This window comes from Amyelois transitella, chromosome 22, assembly GCF_032362555.1.
Source record: "Amyelois transitella isolate CPQ chromosome 22, ilAmyTran1.1, whole genome shotgun sequence".
In the NCBI taxonomy this organism is placed as follows: domain Eukaryota; kingdom Metazoa; phylum Arthropoda; class Insecta; order Lepidoptera; family Pyralidae; genus Amyelois; species Amyelois transitella.
The window spans coordinates 1,262,665-1,278,551 of record NC_083525.1 but is presented as its reverse complement, the minus strand read 5'-3'; positions in this window follow the sequence as shown (position 1 = coordinate 1,278,551).

The following is a 15,887-nucleotide window of genomic DNA, read 5'->3' as shown; positions in this document are numbered from 1 at the left end:
ATACAAACTTTCGCCTTTATAATAGTAGTAGGATATAAATCAAAAGCGTTATGTTTTCGACTGTACCAGAAAACTATAAGACGCAAATGAACAAGCAAATTTCTACCTTATTACAAAAGTAGTAAAGCTAAATTTCAATTGTATCTTGAGTTTAACGGCTGAAAATTTACGTTGGCACGGCGATTCCGAATTCAAATTGTAGATATCGCGCACGGCGATTGGTCAGAGCGCATGTTTGATATAAATTGTGCGGTTTTCGGTTGGTTAGTATGGAGATTGGAGAATTTAATTACTTAAGAATTATTATTATAACAATACAACCTTAAATACGTTTTCTGAGTGCCGGGAACCACACGGATTTAAATACTTTAATATTCAGTAGCTGTGCCCGCGACTTCGTCCACGTGGAAAAATTTTTTGGCCCTCAAGGATAAATAATTTTCCCCGTTTTTTTTTCACATTTTCCATTATTTCTTCGCTCCCAATATTTGCAGCGTGATATTATATAGTCTAAAGCCTTCCTCGATAAATGTTCTATTTAACACAAAAATAATTTTTAAATTCAAAAAGATTAGTGCGTTCATACAAACAAACTCTTCAGCTTTATAATATTAGTATAGATTTGGAATTGTGATATACCAGAAAACACAATATTCAGATACAAGCAAAGATATAGTCTGACACTAGTAGTACCATTTAAATTTTATCGAAGAAGACTCCATCCAATGTACCTTGTAAAATATGTAGGGGGTTTTACACGACGGACGTGTCACAGTGCTCGGTACTCGTGTATGTCTGTATGTCTGTATGTAACTCTTGTTATACACATACATACATAGATAGATAGATAAACTCTTTATTGCACCATAAGAAAAAGAAAAACAGAAAAAAAAACACAGGTAGTCAATGATGTACTTATCGCTAAAGCAATCTCTTCCAGTCAACCTTAGGGTAAACATTCAAACAATAAACTTGGGATTCTTCTTTTAGGCGATGAGCTAGCAACCTGTCACTATTTGAATCTCAATTCTATCTTAAAGCCAAATAGCTGAACGTGGCCATTCAGTCTTTTCAAGACTGTTGGCTCTGTCTTCCCCGCAAGGGATATAGACGTGACCATATGTATGTATGTTCTATCATTAAACCAAACAGCTGAACGTGGCCTATCAGTATTTTTGAGACTATTGGCTCTGTCTTTCCCGCAAGGGATATAGACATGACCGTATGTATATATGTATGTAGGATTTGAACCCGTGACAAGAGTAACACATGCAATTTCTAATCGAATAGAACAAAGGTGTCGTGTGTTCCCGTCCGTCATGCGATTATCCCGGTTTGTTCATAGGACATGTGCAGATTTATAGCGCAATAAATCACAATTTCAATATTAGACGCTAGAACACACTGTGGCTACTACAACGTATTGCTTTTCAAATGTCGCTCGCTTCTTTGGATGATGTCAGTTTGGTGTGAGACAATTTAAAAAACTATGGTCTTCTTGTGCCGTTTGGTTCCGGGGCACCAATACAAAAAAAGAATAGGACCACTCCATCTTTTTACCATGGATGTCGTAAAAGGCGACTGAGGGATAGGTTTACAAACTTAGGATTCTTTTTAAGGCGATGATGGGCTAGCAACCTGTCACTATTTTAATCTCGATATCTTAAAGCCAAATAGCTGAACGTGGCCTATCAGTCTTTACAAGACTGTTGGCTCTGTCTACCCCGCAAGGGATATAGACGTGATCATATGTATGTATGTATGGTTTTCTTTGTAACATCAAATGCTTAATCTTGGATGTTATTATGTATGTTAGTATATGTGTGTTTATTTTATATATATATATATAACTAATAAAAGGAATTTAAAAGGTGGCAGAGCTGACTGTTAAACACACAGAATTTTAATTTTGATAATTAGAACACCTTATGAAAAACCATGATACGTAGTCGCGGACAACAGCATATAGAAAACATTTGAATTTTTGTATGTCCGTGCCGACTAAACTCAAAAACTACTTAACCAATTTTCACGGAATTTGGCACAGATATAGCTTCAAGAGTGACATTGGCTAGTTTTTTTCTGGAATTTCCCACGCGAGCGAAGCCCCGCACAACAGCTCGTCTTTCATAAAAAGCGCTACGCCACTTGCCGCCATAGTTCCGCCCCCCTGATTGATTTATTCCCTCCTGTCTGCCTGGCATTTCCCTCTGTCGCTTCTAATTGCAATAATATATCATGTCTAATAATAATCCTGTATTATCGGCTGTTTACATAGACCTTAACAGTAATAGATGACTCATAGATTATATCAGTAATTTCAGTTTGATTTAAAAAAAAACAATAATGTTTCTGTTATAACGAAATGAAAAGAAACTAGTATTTTAATTAAAGAAGAATAAATAAACTAATAAACAAATAAACTAAATTTGATGATTTGGTTCTAAATACAAAGAATACATTAATAATATAACAATTTACAATTATATGACAAACTAGCGACCCGCTCCGGCTTCGCACGGGTACAAAATTCGGAAAAAAATTATACATAAAAACCTTCCTCTTGAATCACTCTACCTCTTACAAAAACCGCATCAAAATCCGTTGCGTAATTTTAAAGATTTAAGCATACAGACAAACAGACTAAAATAGCGACTTTGTTTTATACTATGTAGTGACATACAAACATATAGTAACATCTATATGCCTTGCGCGGTAGACAGAGCCAACTGTCTTAAAAATACTGAGAGGCCACGGTCAGATGTATGGCTTTATGATGGAATTGAGATTCAAATAGTGACAGGTTGCTAGCCCATCGCCTACAAGAGGAATCCCAAGTTTAAGCCAATCCCTTAGTCGCATTTTAAGACATCCACGGGTAAGAGATAGAATGGTCCTATTCTGGATTATGAAATATGAAAATATACATACATACATACATATGGTCACGTCTACATCCCATGCGGGGTAGACAGAGCCAACAGTCTTGAAGACTAAATGGCCACGCTCAGCCACTTGGCTCAACGATAGAATTGAGATTCAAATAGTGACAGGTTGCCAGCCCATCGCCCAAAAGAAGAATCCCACGTTTATAAGCCTATCCCTTAGTCGCCTTTTACGACATCCATGGGAAAGAGATGGAGTGGTCCTATTCTTTTCTGTATTGGTGCCGGGAACCACACGGCACTGCCGGGCTTAGCAAAATCTAGCAAAAAAAATTGTTCACACGGCAATACCGGGAACCACATTTGGAGAAATGTAGCAAAAAAAGTAAGTTGGTATGTAATCTATTGAGATAATTGATCAATGAAAATTATACAGGTGAGGATGTCCTATTGTCCAACTGATTCGCGAAACGTTCTAATATGATTTACTGTATGACATCACACGTTGTTAATTGACGGCCTCTGTGGCTCGGCGGTAGTACGCTTGTCTGTGACACCGGAGGTCCCGGGTTCGAATCCCGGCCAGGGCATGATGAGACAATAACTTTTTCTGATTGGCCTAGGTCTTGGATGTTTATCTATATAAGTATTTATTATAAAATATAGTATCGTTGAGTTAGTATCTCGTACCACAAGTTTCAAACTTAAAATTGATGATATGTATCTATGTTTGTATGCCTGAATGTGTCGTGTAGTTCCCGGCACCAATACAAGAAAGAATAGGACCACTCCATCTCTTTTCCACGGATATCATAAAAGGCGACTAAGGGATAGGCTTACAAACTTGGGATTGTTTTTAGGCGATGGGTTAGCAACCTGTCACTATTTGAATCTCAATTCTATCTTTAAGCTAAATAACTGAATGTGGCAATTCAGTCTTTTGAAGACTGTTGGCTTTGTCTACCCCGTAAGGGATATAGACGTGACCATATGTATGTATGTTTGTATGTAATATTACGACTGAGATTACAAACAGATCAATGTTGATAGCAAATTGATTATGCCACAGGAAACTCCCTGATGATTAATGTGCCATTGATTAATAGTCATCAATACATTAATATTGTCCGTGATTATTGATGTACTCGTACTCTGATTTATGCCGTGAGGTTTCCGACAGTATGATATATAAATACATATACAGGCCACGTCTATTTCCCTTGCGGGGTAGACAGAGCCAACAAGGCGTTCAGCTACAAGGCTAAATGATGGAAATGAGGATACAAGAAGATTCGCAAGTTTATTAGCTTTTCCCTTAGTCGCGAGTGGTTCTTTTCTAAAGTGTGTGGAACCACACGGCATACCAGAAGATATAATATTAAAATCATAACAGATAACGAGGTTGCATGAAGAGAGTTGTGAATGTGAATGAAGCGAAGAAGTATGCAGGGATCGTGGCAAGTGGAAAGATGTAGTCTCTGCCTACCTCTTCGGGAAAAAGGCGTGATATTAAGAAAGACTAATAAACTTGGAATTATTCTTGTACTGGTTAGCGATCTAGCTAGCAATCAGTCACTATTTGAATCTCAATTCCATTATTTGTTGACTGCTTCCTCTGTCTAACTCGCAAGATATATAGATGTGACTATATGTATGTATGTATTGACTTGAAAAATCAAGAAAAGTAATTCTTTAAAACATGACACAATAAGAATCAACATTTTAAATTTGTGGCGACATCTCTACCCCACGATTCACAACAGCCAATCACGCGACGCTATCAACCAATAACAGCGAAGAGTCTAAAACGCGCAAGCAAAGATTTCAAGCAATATATACAATGGCGGAAGATCTTCCCTATAGTGGTGGTCGAGCCCAAATCATCGCTCCCGCTGCAAAATTTACAAAATTTAAGTAAGTATTTTGTAAAGCACTGTTCACACTAAAATCCTTTCCAGACAATAAGCGCAGTGCACACGTCCGACAAATAGAATTGTCGCAACACACGACACCCCAGCAATTAGTCCGATATGAAATACAGCCGGTCGTATCGGCTAAGACATATAGATTGGGCTGGGTACACACGGTCGACAAAAATTTCACATGCTTTGGGAAATAACATACATACATAATATAATCATGTATTTATCCCTTACGTGGGAGACCAAGTCTCGAAAAGACTGTAAGGCCACGTTCAGCTGGGTTTATTTTATTTGAATTCCATCTTAATGATGGAATTGAGATCCAAATATACCTAATTTGGTTGCCCTGGATTTCGTAAAAGGCGACAACGGGAAAGGCTAATCAACTCGGGATACTTCTTGTAGACGATGGGCTAGTAACCTGTCACTTTTTGAATCTCGATTCCATCACTGAGCCATACAGCTGAACGTAGCCTTTCAGTATTTTCAAGACTGTTGGCTCTGTCTACAACGTGATTATATGATTGTATGTAAACATATGTCTTAAGAAAGAACTCAACAACATGAAGATTATTGCAATACCCAAATCCACGTCAAATTCCATAATAAAATTATTATGGACTGCCAGGTATATAGACGTAATTATATGTATGTGTGTCTGTATGTACCTTCCTCCCGACGTTAATCCACGTAACATCCTCTCCTGGTATCATGTAACTTGCATGAAGAGAGTTGAATGTGGATGAAGCGAAGGAAGTGTGCAGAGATCGTGGCAAGTGAAAAGATGTAGTCTCTGCCTATCCCTCCGGGAAAAAGGCGTGATTTTATGTATGTATGTATGTATCCTCCCCTCTGGAAAGGTGCTCGGGGTGTCTACAATGATCCAGTATTGGGTAGATCAGGTTTTAATACGAAGCGACTCCCGTCTGACCTTCGCTACGTTTGTAGAGGCCCCTCACCTCTGAGACCAAGATTCAAATCTTGGTCGCAGACCCAGTTGCGTAAATGTGCAGGTTCAATTTTATTTGCCCCAAGAAAAAGAAATAATTGAAGATTTTAGAATAAATATATTATCAATTCAAACATTCCTTGAGGCTCTGTGGCGAAGTGGTGATGACGCTTGTCTGTGACACCGGAGATCCCAAGTTCGAATCCCGGCCAGGGCATGATGAGAAACGAACTTTTTCTTAATGGCCTGGGTCTTGGAAGTTTATCTACATAAGTGTTTATATTAAAATATAGTATCGTTGAGTTAGTATCTCGTAACACAAGTCTCGAACTTAATTCGATGCTAACTCAATCTTTGTAATTTGTCCCGTATATATTTACATACATACATACATATGGTCACGTCTATATCCTTTGTGGAGTAGACAGAGCCAACAGTCTTGAAAAGACCGATAGGCTACGCTCAGCTATTTGGCTAAATGATAGAATTGAGATTCAAATAGTGACAGGTTGCTAACCCATCGCCTAAAAAGAAAATATCAAATTTGTAAGCCTATCCTTTAGTCACGTTTTACGACATCCATGGGAAAGAGGTGGAGTGGTCCTATTCTTTTTTGTACTGGTACCGGGAACCACACGGCAAATATATATGTATTTATTCCACTGCAACTATCACCTGTGTGTCCACGGCTAGTTTCCGCCCTATAACATATGCCAAATCCATGGTTCAACCATTTTGCATTTGACTGCCATCTCTCCCTTTTAGGTGACGTCAATATGCACCCATACGCCCCACTCCTAAACGTCTAAACTCTACGTATAACCGTGAACAAATTTGAATCTTATTATTAAAATTTTAAGGTCGGTTTTGGCTTGCAGTTTACATAATATTATCCGCCTAAATATGCGACGCCAATGTCAGATTATACGACTATGAAATATAGTTTCGCCTTCATTGAATCCCTGATAAATTGATACACGGTAAGGTTATTGAATAACAAGTGTGGTTTGTCGTTAGATATTATGTTTAGTGTGATCTAGCCTGTACTTGGAAATATTGTTCATAAGAATTTTATTTGAGATTTTTTTTCTGTGGGCATCCCAGTAATTAAGGATACTCGTAGGATCACTCGATCCATTTGTATTGGATGTCGTAAAATGCGACTAAGCAGGAAAGAAGCCGAAGTTGCGCCTGTGATCCCGTATTGGATAAGTAAGTTTTTTACACGAGTCAAGTCCCGTCTGACCTCCGAAACTTTTGCATAACCAAACCCATACCTTCTGGATCATGGTACAAGCACTTGCGGGGTAGACAGAGCTAAAAGTCATGAAGAGACTGACGGGCCACCTTCGGCCTTTATGATAATTGAGATTCAAGTTGTGACAGGTTGCTAACGCATCGCCTTTTAGAAGGATCTCAAGTTTATAAGCCTGTCCCTTAGTCACCTTTTACGACATCCATGGGAAAGACATGGAGTGGTGGTTCTATTAATTTTTCTTTTGTTGAAGTGATCCTATTATAAGGTGCCGATAATGTCAAAATTTCTTTCAAAGTATAAAAATAAAAAACACATTGCGTCAAAACTCGTGACAAAAAAAATTGCGAAAGAATGCATTTTTACAGATCAATATCAATTCGAGACCCCATTTTCTGGTGAAATTACATAATTATGACACTACAATGAAAGTAGACATCAAACACTCAAATATAAGATAAAAGAGGGTAGAGACAAAAATGCTCCAACGCTTAAGGTGCAGTTTCATTGCTTCAATTTGATTTTAAAATACATATATCTTAGATGTAAAAGTACCCGAAACCGCCGAGCTTGCATGAAGAGAGTTATGAATGAGGATGAAGCAAAGGAAGTATGCAGAGATCGTGGCAAGTGGAAAGAGGTAGTCTCTGCCTACCCCTCCGGGAAAGAGGCGTGATTTTATGTATGTATATCTTAGATGAGAAATGAAATTAGTCATACCATCATATAATACATTGCTTAATTTGTATGTGTGTGATTAAAATATGTCACGTCTATATCCTCTGCGAGGTAGACAGAGCCAACAGTCTTGAAAATACTGATAGGCCACGTTCAGCTGTTTGACTCAGCGATAGAATTGAAATTCAAATAGTTACAGTTTACCAGCCCGTCTTCTAAAAGTCTTAGTTGAATATATTGCATATTATATTACAATGAAAAGGTGACTAAGGTCACCTTTTACGAAATCCATTAGAAATAGATGTAGTTGTCTTATTCTTATCTATATATTGCCGGGACGGTACGGACGACGGCAAATATTCACAGTTAAATTATCGGAATTGCACCTTAAAAATTGTGAAGGGTGCTCAATAGCGGAGCACTCTGACATCCATTAGTTATTATTGAAAATTTTAATATTAAAAATTGCTTATTGTCTTTTCTGTCTGTTTGTTGGGTTTCGTATATATACAGATCTGAGTCCGACTCAAATCTGTACGTATTTGAAATTGTCATTGTGGAAAAACCTTTAGGTGAAACGTTGCGAAGAGATTTTGAATAGATATAAAAATGACATTGTGTTTAAAAATATATATTTATATTGCAATGAATTTATAAAGAGTGTTTTTGCGCCGTGTGGTTCCCGGCACCAACAAAAAAAAAGAAAAGGACCACTCACCATCACGTTCCCATGGATGCGACTAAGGTATAGGCTTATAAACTTCGGATTCTGTCACTATTTGAATCTCAATTCTATCACTAAGCCAAATAGCTCAATGTGGCCTATCATTCTTTTCGAGACTGTTGGCTCTGCCTACCCCGCTAGTGATATAGACGTGATCATATGTATGTATGTATATATGGTAAGCATACATACATATGGTCACGTCTATATCCCTTGCGGGGTAGACAGAGCCAACAGTCTTGAAAAGACTGAATGGCCACGTTCAGCTATTTGGCTTAATGATAGAACTGAGATTCAAGTAGTGACAGGTCGCTAGCCCATCGCCTAAAAGAGGAATCCTAAGTTTATAAACCTATCCCTTAGTCGCCTTTTACGACATCCATGGGGAAGAGATGGAGTGGTCCTATTCTTTTTTGTAATGGTGCCGGGAACCACACGGCACATATGGTAAGAGCTAGAGAAATAATGGGCAGACTAAAATGACGATGTATTAGCCAGATTTAAGACTCACATGGCAGATTTACACGATGAATCCCATTAGACGAGGCACGGCTCTGGGCTATCTTCAATCTCTGTGTAACGGCGACTGTAGGCTCGTCACAGCTAAATTTCGGCTACCCGCACTTACATAGAGCTAGGAAGATGTAGAGATGCCTCTGTAAATTAATTATTAGGTTAGCGTTTGTTTTTATTGAAAAGATAAATAATGATTGTTATTAAAGACTTGGTTATGTCTAGTCCTCATGGGATGTAGACGTGATTATATGTAGGTATGTATGTATAAATAATTTTCAATGATTAAAAAATTTTGATCTCTGATGTGACTGAAGGATTATTTAATGTAGTAATTTGAAAAATAAAATGACAACATTAACGTTATTAAATTATTTAATTAAATCAATTCACAATAACAAAACAATGTATTCATTCATTCATATAATGACGTCTATGACCGCTGCGAGACAGACAGAGCCAACAGTCTTTAAAGACTGACAGGTCACGTTCAGCTGTTTGGCCTAATGATAGAATTGAGTTTCAAATAGTGACAGGTTGCTAGCCCATCGCCTAAAAGAAGAATCCCAAGTTTACGCCTATCCTCTAGTCGGGTTTTACGAGATCCATGGAAAAGAGATGACGTGGTCCTATTATTTTTATATTGGTACACGTCGTCTATTTTTAATTCTATGTTTGGATTTGTTACCCCCTTTTTTGCACTGACGCTTTGAGAAGTTCAAGTTTTTAAGTAATTTATACCACTTCAACCAAATGATATTCAGGATGTTCCATTTATTTAAAAAAAAATTGTGATCTAGAAAAAAAAAAACAGCTAGGGACGCGTAGAATTATTTCCAAGCATCCTTCATCCTCCATTCCATTCAATTATTTTTATGCCTCTTCTAATAGCTTTACAAATCTATGTGCGCGCTTGCCGAGCGTATCGTCCAGGCGACAGAACATATTGGTGGCGGCGCTCGCTTGCACTCATTCACGGCGGCACTGCATTGTTCGATGCAGACCATTTATATCTAGGATTTAGACTTGTTTGTTTAGACGACTTTAGAACGATAAGAGACAGATTTACGAGTTTAAAAAAGATGTAATGTTTTATCAATACGTCTATAGATTAATATGTCTGTATATACGATAAGAAGGAAGTATGCAGAGATCGTGGCAAGTGGAAAGAGGTAGTCTCTGTCTACCCCTCCTTGAAAGAGGCGTGATTTTATGTATGTGTGTACGATAAGAGACATACTGACGAGTTTAAAAAGGTGTCATGTCTAATATATACGTCTATAGATTAATATGTCTGTATGTAATATAGGTATGCACGCCTTTTGTCGGTATATAAAGGTAGGCATAATACTTCTCATTTGTATACTTTTTTCAATTGCACCACATTTACTCTCTTGAAAGTTCGTTTGCGGTATTTTTGACTTGACCTTGACTTGACTTGACCTTGGCTTGGCTTGACTTGACCTTTCGCCAGATCATCCCAGATTTGGTCAAGATACGTGTCCCAGTGTGCATGTCCCATTTAATTTTAAGTATTTTTATGAGTTCTTACATCACTCAATTTGAAATAATATAGCAATAAAAAAGAGCATCCGTATAACAATATTAGAAAATAAAACACCCTTTATTAAATCGTCAAGAACCGAAACCGATATGACAGCTATAAACAAATTATTCGGAAAAGTATCCCCCGCTATAAAAATATATATAGCGGTACGTCCCTACACGACAAAAATGTTCGCGTAATAAAAGCGTGTTCTCTTTGCGACCGGTAATACCTACTTATTCCCTGTAATACCTACCTAAAATTGTGTGAATTATTCCTTTTTGCCGTCGTGCCGTGTGGTTCCCGGCACCAATACAAAAAAGAATTGGACCACTTCATCTATGTCGTAAAAGGCGACTAAGGGATATTCTTACAAACATGGGATTCTTTTTTTAGGCCATAGGTTAGAAACCTGTCACTATGTGAAACTGAATTCTATCATTAAGCCGAAAAGCTTAACGTGGCCATACATCTTTTCAATATTGTTGGCTCTGTCTACCCCGCAAGGGATAAAGACGTGACCATATATATTTAGCAGCGTAATGCCGAGGCGTTTCTTAATTATTATTAATACAAAATTTATTTTTTACGTACACATAAAATCACGCCTTTTCCCCGGAGCGGTAGGCATTAACTACAAATTTCCACTTACCATTTAAAATTAAAAAAAAACCACTGCCACAGTTTCATCAATCCAAATCGTCACGCCAGACAAATCAACTAAAAAATGCAAACAAACCAATCTCCTAGCGTCAAAAGTAGGTAAAAGTAGTAAGGTCGAGTGTACTCGCAACGTCTATAACCGGCAGAAATGGAAGCACATCATTGAGAGAACAATCCTCGGGAAAGAATACGACCCGCCGAACACCTCTCCATGCTGCCGTGGTATAACTAAAATGCCGTTATCTAACATCAGGATTTACACCTTTTTTACCAGTAAAATAAGAAAAAAAAATCTCTTTCGATCTGTATATACGACTTTTTGGTACCTTTAAGTCATAAATATGCGTTCTCATTGATGAATGGCATCAGTTTAAATTTTACCGCAGTTTTTGACGTTTTACTTAAAACAAGGATTTGGCAGATAACGGCATTTTAGTTATACCAGGGCAGCATGTACCTCATCTGCGCTACCACGACCACTCTGACAAGAGTGTTCGACTAATAAGAGCGTCAAAAGTTAAGTACCAACGAGACTCCAACAAAATGGCCGCCGTAATAAAGAAAGGCGATAAACCGCGTAAAAAATTACGAACATGAATTCATTGGTATGACATTTCGGGATTCGGATGGACACGGTTATGGCCCAGCAAATTCCTGGGCTATATTTTCTGCTTATAGTTTTATGGGATACCCCATCTTTATTGGTCGGCGGTATCTTGTCAATCTTATTAGGGCTTCAGAGCTTTGGGTTATTGCAAAATGACGGTTTCAAGGGTTTTGTGATATGAGTTTTTTATTAAATGATGGCCTTTGTGTTTTGCCTTTATTTTATTATTATTTTTTAAGGGCATTGGAAGAGCCAGGGGTAGGTACCGACAGATGCAACTTTCAAAGAATAATTATTTTTGAAAATTATTGTTGTTAACTTATTTGTATTATGTGCCGTGTGGTTACCGGTTCCGGCACCAATAAAAAAAAAGAATAGAACCATTCCATCTCGTTCCATGTATGTCGTAAAAGTGACTAAGGGATAAGCTAATAAATTTGGAATTTTTCTTTTAAGCGGTGAGATAGCAACCTACTACTAAACTACAGTTGAACGTGGTCTCTGTTTACCCCGTAGGTGATAAAGATGTCATTATATGTATAATCAATTATAATGTCATAAATTCTCGAATAGAAAATTGGATTGCTTAAAAATATATATATTTTTAAATGTTTTTGTTATAAGTCGCATACAGAGATAAATTGAGCAAGTGTACCAGTTAGAATACATGGCGACTAAAGGACAAAAACGTAACAAGCTAAAGGACAAAAACATACTCGAACAGAAGAGGAAGGGTTACCCAAAAAAAAAATTAACAGAGATTCGTACCTATTGAATAATAAGATTTATTGTATCACAGATAAATAGTTTCAAAATCAACCCTTATCATATTGATGGCCATATCAAAATAATTAAAAAACTTCAAAATGCCGAACACCGACAACAGTCAGTAGAAAAAGTTAACACATCTGTTTCTTTTGGGAGTTATTTTAATCCCCGTATACATACGTAAAAAGTTACATTTTTGCCATGAAATCCGAATGATACCCGACTGTGAATCACAATGGATTGAAAGCGGGTTATATATTCGATTTTTGGAGATCCGCATTGCAATTGGGTTCGATTTATAAAAAAGTTTTTTTTTTTATATTTATGAACGATGATTGTTTTGGTTCGAAATTTAAAATCCTAATAACTCTTTCTCAAGCTTTGTTAACAGCTAACTGATGCTTTAACGGTGAAGAAATATATCGCAAATAGCCTGCACATTCAAGCAATTGGCTAAGTAAGTATGACTAATTAATTATTTTGCTAAAAAATAATCTTATATACAACCGATCCAATATTTTTCATGTCAGTGATTTCTTTCTACCACGCAGCTTCTGAAAATTAAAAAAAAAGAAACTAAATTAAACATTATCCTAATGACAAGATATATTATTATATAACAATAAATAAATGAAAAGATTAATCAAAGTTTTTATTCATGTCATGGAATCATGGTGAAAAGCAATCAATTCTAATGGATTGATTACAAAAATTAAAAGCGAAAAACATTTAAAAAGTCGGTCTGTAAAACCTTTCGAGAAAAAACGAGATGAACATCCATCGATCGAAAGTGCAATGATTTACATAAAAAAAAATAAAAATAATTTCGTAACATCGCATACCGATAAAAGGAATGCAAAAATTTTTGTAGGGAACCCTCGAAATTTTCGCGGACGCTTCCCACCGGCTAACAAAAGAAAAAAAGGTTTACCTTTCGCGACCTGTGTTTAACCGCTGTCAGGGCTGTCAATCACGCGGCCCCGCCCCGCGGGTTGGTCAGCCCTGCATTTTATTGTTTTAATTTTATCTAGAATCGAATGGTTTTTAAATATTCTCGATTTTGGCGTTGGTACGTTTTGAATTTTAATAGTTTATATATAGAATTCTCGTGTCACAATGTTCGTTCCCGTACACCTCCGAAACGGTTTGACCGATTCTCATGAAATTTTGTGAGCATATTGATTAGGTCTGAGAATCGGCCAGCATCTATTTTTCATGCCCCTTAGTGATAAGCGTTATCTACGCTTAACATTTTTTTTAACTAGAAATTATTTTTATGGCAAAACAATGTTTGCCGGGACAGCTAGTTTTATTATAAATCTGATTCTGGTATCGGTTAGCACTAAATTCTATTGAATTAATTCCAATTACGCCGTGTGGTGCCCGGCACCAATACAAAAAAGAATAGAACCACTCCATCTCTTTCCCATGGATGTCGTAAAAGGCGACTAAGGGATAGGCTTACAAACTTGGGATTCTGTTTAAGGCGATGGGCCAGCAACCTGTCACTAGTTGAATCTCAATTCTATCATTAAGCCAAATAGCTTAACGTGGCCACTTAGTCTTTCAAGACAGTTGGCTCTGTTTACCCCGCAAGGGATAAAGACGTGACCATATGTATGTATGTAATTAATTCCAGTGTATAAAAATCTGAAACGACCAGTTATTTTTGTTTTCTTTTTAGATTTTTACGTGGAATTAAATTATTAGATTTTTTTAAAGATATTTGCAAAAATTTGCAGAGATAAAACATTCTAGTAAAAAAAATAGGTACATATGCCGCCATAAAATTGCCTGAACATGCCAATTTTCTAGCACTTCTCAAACAACACATCCTAGTTTTATTCTTATTCTTGTGACCGGGACTTACGCCAAGAGGAAGAACAAGAAGGCATCCCGTTAAATTACAACCAATATACATAGATATGCTTACATAAAAAATGTACATAGACAATGTATGTATGTCCGTATGTCTATAACGCTCAACGTGTATTGGATCAAACAAAGCAATAAAGACCACCAGAAAGCGATCACGTTTTATTGTAAAGATAATAATAAAGTGGATATTCCCTTAAATAAAATACACACATACATATGGTTACGTCTATAACCCTTGCGGGGTAGACAGAACCAACATTCTTGAAAAGACTGAATGGCCACGTTCAGCTATTTATTTGGCTTAATAATAGAATTGAGATTCAAATAGTGACAGGTTGCTAGCATATCGCTTAAAAAAAAGAATCACAAATTTGTAAGCCTATCCCTTAGTCGCCTTTATGACATCAATGGGAAAGAGATGGAGTGGTCCTATTTTTTTTTGTATTGATGCTGGGAACCACAAGGCACGGTTTAAATAAAATATGAGAAACAAAGAAAATAATATCTTTACCTCTTACGATAAAGAAAGTGTTACAGTATTTTTCTTACTACATACATACATTATAATCACGTCTATATCCCTTACGGGGTAGACAGAGGCTACAGTCTTGAAAAGACTGAAAGGCCACGTTCAGCTGTATAGCTTCATGATGGAATTGAGTTTTTAATAGTGACTGGTTGCTAGCCCATCGCCTACAAGAAGAATCCAAGTTGATAAACCTATCCCTTTATCACCTTTTACGACATCCATGGGGAATTGATGGGAGCGGTCCTATAGTTTAGTGCCGGGAACCACACGGCACAAAACGAATATCGTGAAAAAACGTGGATCTAAATAATGTTAATTCGGACTAAATTCATATTCTGCGCATTTAAAAACATTGTCCAACTTGTTTTCAATTTTATTAGTGCCTTATCTAGCGCTGCAGTTAGGAATCTTATTTTCTAGTACATACAAACATAAATACATAAAATCACGCCTCTTTCCCGGAGGGGTGGGCAGAGACTACATCTTTCCACTTGCCACGATCTCTGCATACTTCATTCGCTTCAACCATATTAATAACTTTCTTCATGCAAGCTCGGCGGTTTCAAGTACTCTTGACCTGACCCTTTACAAGGACGTCCTTAATTTGATCAAGATACGTTCGCTAGGCCTTCGCACTCCGACCTTTCCCTCCACACTCTCCTTTTCCTAGTAACGTCCACAATATTCTTTCAGAACTGTCATTCATACATCACCGATCGCTATATTCAACGAAAAACCCTTAAGGTCAAGTGCCCTGCTGCGTAACCCATGTCAATTGATGACATACCACGTAAAAAGCTGGTATTGGTTGGGCATACTTTGATGTTTTTTTTTACTTAAGTACTCGTACATACTATGTTTGATCGGCATTATATAATAGTAACGACTGCTTTATTGTTTGGCTTAATGGTTGAATTCAAATAGAGACAGGTTGCTAGCCTATGGCGAAAAAGAAGAATCCAAAGAGCCT